Source organism: Peromyscus eremicus, unplaced genomic scaffold (assembly GCF_949786415.1).
Source record: "Peromyscus eremicus unplaced genomic scaffold, PerEre_H2_v1 PerEre#2#unplaced_91, whole genome shotgun sequence".
NCBI classification, from domain to species: Eukaryota; Metazoa; Chordata; class Mammalia; order Rodentia; family Cricetidae; genus Peromyscus; species Peromyscus eremicus.
The window spans coordinates 137,823-143,187 of record NW_026734331.1 but is presented as its reverse complement, the minus strand read 5'-3'; positions in this window follow the sequence as shown (position 1 = coordinate 143,187).

The following is a 5,365-nucleotide window of genomic DNA, read 5'->3' as shown; positions in this document are numbered from 1 at the left end:
TGGATGGTCACATGGTAACACCATAAACTCTTATGTTATTAAAAACCTAACCATCAAGGCATTGTATTATCATCTCTACCCTTTTAATGTCTATCATTTGAGTTGGAAATGTCTACACAGGGTGTGTTCCCAACCCACTTTCAAGTCTTATTGTTTCTGCTTAGTGACCCACTAGTGAACCAGCACACCTCACGTGGACATAGTTGGAATGGTAACCACTGGAGCCTATAATCACTTATGTTCATGATTATTTTATGTAGAGTACAAGATTATGTGTTTTATCCCATGCACATAAAACCTTACACTTTGCTATGGTTCACCCCATCCAACCCTAAAAGTTCCCTCGTGACATCTAAGTAGTGCCAATATTTACTTTCACTTTCAAAATCTGTTAATTTTGTTCTACATTTATTTTCATAAGAAGTATTAATGAAGATAAAAAGCACAAAATAATCTCAGCAAATGGAAATACGCATAGACAAAATTCCTCAATATGAAAACACGTCAGAGTATTTAACATCCAGGAAATATTTAAAATTTCAAAGATATAACATTAGATTCCTCAAGAAAGTCCCCAAATTCAAAATTAATTGCACCAACAGAAAGACAGCTAGTACTAACATGTGATGCGAGAAGGTTGCTCAGTTGGAACATCCTCATGACCAGAGGCAGTCTAAGAGGCTTTAATCAGAACTCACACTCTAGGGGAAGATACCACTTTTCCTACAAGCTTTTAGATACCTATGGGGGTAGCAAACATATACATGGTCACTAATGTTGTTTACTCATAGATCAAACTATAACCTAATACAATAAATAAATGTACAACAGTGGTTCAGAGGGAAAGGCACAGGTCCTGATTTTTTCAGTAGATGTTGGAGTTCCTATACACATACATGATATAGGATTCTCTTATATCCTGAACCAACATTTTCTTTTCTCTCCTCTCTTCTCTTCTTTTCTTCTCTCAATTTTTCTCTCTTTCTCTGTCTCTCTCTGTCTCTCTCTCTCTTCCTCTCTCTCTCTCTTTCTCCTTTTCCTCACCTCCTTCCTTTCACATCAATAAGCAATAGTGAATTGGTATTGATAAAGGGTAAATATAATTGTATCCCATATTTCTGATCAGAGAATATTACTTGAAGGCTAAGATTTTGCACAAGTTCAAGTTAGTAAGTAAAGGTGACAGTTTCCCACTTGGTTTCCTTTACTGTTTAGCAGCTGTTATGTGTCATGCAAAGTCTTTTCACTTATCTCATTAAAAGCAATGACATGAAATAGCAAATTATAGTTGTTCATGTGTTTAGTGTCTATACTGCTGGTATCACTTAATAACAGGTGTATGAAAAACATATACTGTAGTTGGAATAATAACAAAACATCAATCTCCTTTAACACAAACTGCCAGATATATGAAAATGAAGTGAAATTTATGTTGATTTTGACCATCTTCTGTGCATGTAAGAAATCTTCAGTAATCCACATATATTTCTAGGTAATCGTTTACGTATTCTTTTCTTCATTACAATAAATAACACCAAAATGTAATGTGTTTTTCCAGCCAACAAAACCATGTGTTTTGTGAGTCATTTGTTATTTTTTTAATAGATTTGATTCCAAGGTTCCCTCATGCTTTTAAACAAGTAAGTCCCCAGGTAGGTGTTTATTTCAAATACTTAGCAATATATAAAGTTGTATGTTTGCTAGCTAGTCTCTTTTCTTCACTAAAAATAAGAGTATTCTCCTCTTATTAATGAATCGATTTCTTTCATTCAGAACAACACACACCACCTAAGATGTGAAATATGTGCAGATGAATAAGGCCAAGGACTCCCCTTTCCCAGCCTACCCTTGGGTTCATGTGTCTCCTCAGGTACTGGTGAGCACAGCAGCAGTGGGAGCTCCTCCTGGCTCTGCTACAGACAGAATTCTGAGTGGCTTCTATGACACCTGCCCTGTTGATAAACACCTTTGACATTTCCTCCTTGGGATGACAACCTGGACCCACTGAAACAATGGGACATTATTGCTCTCATGTTTTATGTTATTTGACAAAAGTGAAGACATCTGAAAACTCTTAGCAGGGTCACAAACCTGATGACTCAGATTAATCGGGAAGGATATTGTCCTGAGAAGTTGTAATGACATGAAAGTCTTTCAACAGAGATTGAGCCCTTCCCCAGAGAAGCAGAGAACTGAGCTCCTGATGGACACATTGAAATAGTGAGCTGCCCTGTTGTGAGGGCCAGTGGATGCTCTCTTCTGAATTTCTTCCCTCTACCATGCTACGTTGATCTAATTTTTTAAAGTGTTTCTGTGACTCAATACAATTCAAATCTTATTTAAAATAAAAGAATTCCTAGTATATTTCTAGCAACTTGAACTACCACATAATATTCAGATGATTTTGAGAACACACGTCTCTAGAATAAAAATTTCAATCTCTTGTACTTAAATACAAAATAATTTTCCTGAAGGGCAAATGAAAAAAGAAGATATTTCACAGGAAAATCACATTTTACAGAGCCCCAAGAAGTTGTGTATTACTAATCGATTTTTAATTTATTAAAAATTCAATTTAAACCTTTGCAAGTTTTCTGTGGGAAATGTTTTTTTTTTTTTTATTGCTTTGGAAGGTCTGACACATAGAATCAGAGCCATTCTTACAGAACTACGCTGTTATTTCATGTCCTTTCTTTAAAGTAATGGCTCTGTGAATGTTTTCCTAGGGAGTCTATTCTATTATTCACAGGAGGAAGGGATAATGGCAGGCCTAAGACACCATCTTATCCAAGCCAAGCTGGATGAGCCAATGTACTTACTGAGGATACGGCAGGAGCTTGGTGACCTGGATAGCAGCATCAGGGAAAGGCCACCTCGGTATGGTTGCAACTCATGGAATCTGTGTTACTACTGTCAGGTCCCAAAGAAACTCAGGACAAGTAGCTAACTGTGTGGCCAATTAACCTATCAAAATGCACACTAGCAGCCAGGCTCTCTGAGCATCACAAGTACCTATTACAGAGTCCTGGCTCCTTTCAGCATTTCTCACCCTTGTCTTCTGTCCCTACTCTAAACCTCTCCAGCCCTGAACTTTGCTTCCCTTCCTCCAGCTTCTGGTTCCTACAAAAACCTCCCATTTCAGCCACACATTCTCTTTGTTCTCTTGGTTCTTCTCTCTCTCTTGGCCCTCCATTTTGGCTCCTGGTCCCCTCTCTTTGCTCCCTTGCTCTTCTCTTCCTCTCTCACTCTCCCAGTCTCCCTCTCCTCTCATGACCATGTTCAGTCTATTACTTTCTCTCCCTGCTCTAGACTCTTCCAGATGCCTCTGGCTGTACTCTCCCTCATATCTACAATAAAAACCTTCTCAACCACACCTTGGAGCAGTCACATCCTCATTTCCTTCAACTGCACTCTCCTGTTCAGCATGCAGACAACTCCACTGAAGAGTTTTCCTTCCTTTAGGAGTATTTTAACATTTGTAAAAACCACAGGCAGGCTCCTCACAAGCCTTTTGCATTATGTGAGTCTCCCATAAGTCCCCTGAGCCTCAGAGAGAGGGAAACACTTACACAGCAATGACATTCTCTCATGATATAAAGGACACATGTCCCACTCTCATAGCCTAAGGTCATCCCAGGGTTCTCTGTCTTTGTTATGACAATGAGATTTTCAAAATCAGTTGCATAGGTCCTTAGAAATCACAGAGACACCTCACATTTCAGGTCAGGAACAGGGAAGTGGGTCATAACACAACATTTTGAGAAAGGAAGCTCCAACCTCACTTCAAATTAACCCAGGCTTTTCATTTGGTTTACACATCTTAGTCTTCCTAGGTATGGCGTCATTTAATTCGCAGACTTCAGAGCTTTGAAGTTGGTAAAAATAAAGAAGCATGGGATATTAAACAGGAACATAGTACAATCCTATTTGAGTTTTAGCAAAATTCCTCAGTGACCTTGTGAAATACTGATCAGAAGTAGATTACATGACTATCAGATAAAGCAGTTCACACAGGATAATCCCATCCAGACATGAACTGGAGAAAGGCAATGGGAAGTGGAGCTCACTGATGAAAGAAAATGGGACAAATATCAGAATCTAAGAAATGATGGGCTAAATACCCATTAACACAGTGCTTAAGACAGTGTATGACTTCATGGATCAGCACACTGCTTACAGGAGGAATCAGTCAAAGATGGAGCACAGGCCACGTAGCTAGTAATATGTAATGCATATGTGCGTATCTGTAATGTATACACGTACAATGTATATAATATGTACATGTAGGATTGTGAACAAAAATCATATTAGGATAGGTAGCTTGTGTCAACATCAGCAATAGTCATTGCTACTCATATCTAGCACCCGTCATAGATACCACGCAAAGGACATGACACACTGTTCTAGTTTCATTTCTGTTGTGATGAAACACTGGACAAGACCAACTTTAGAGGTAAAAGGGGTTCCAGGTTCTCGTCTGTCACTTCAGGTAAGGCCCAGCAGAAACTCAGGCAGCCAGTGTCGGCACACCCACAATCAAGAGCACTGGAAACACAGGCACCCGTGCTGCCTGCTTGCTTGTTCTCAGTTGTTTTCTTCACTCTTAGTTCAGGGCCCGTTGTAGAGAACGGTGAAATACAGAGTCAGATCAACTAATAATCAAGATAATCCCCATTGACGGGTCCACAGGCTAATCTGCTCTAGACAATTTCTCAGTACGCTTTCACAAGCTGACTTTTAAAACTATCACACTCACATTTACTGTTGTAAATGCTGTTGTTTGAGACAGGGCTTTACCATGTAGACCAGCCTGTCCTCAAGTGTTGGATTTTATATATATATGAGCCATCCCAACTGGCTCTATTATTAATATTGTCATTGTTATTATTATTAAATTACTTGAGTGCTGATATAAAATACGATTAAATGAGTTCTACCTACCTTTCCAGTTTTTACTTCAACTACCCTGTCCACAGCTACTCTGAAAGTCAGAGGGGGTTTTGATCATCTCCTACAACTTCCCTTTCCAGCACCCTCAGAATCTTAGTGTAGTCATGGTGGAAAAAGCCACCTCAGATTTTACTTTCACTAGGAACTCATGCTTGCTGCTGACGGTGCCCTTACTGCCATCTAAACTCCATTTGCCTGTGTGGATGCAAAATTCCCAGGGACCATTGCCACACAAGTTCCTTTGGTGAGTGTTCAGGTCAGTTCATTGGATATGAATTGAACAATTCAGTATATCACTTTTCCATATTCACAGAAAGTCCTTATTGAGTCGGACCATGCTAGTGAACTGCAATGATGCCCACATTTCACACACTGGAAGCCTGTCAGCACACGTTCCTGAAGGCAGAATCTTATA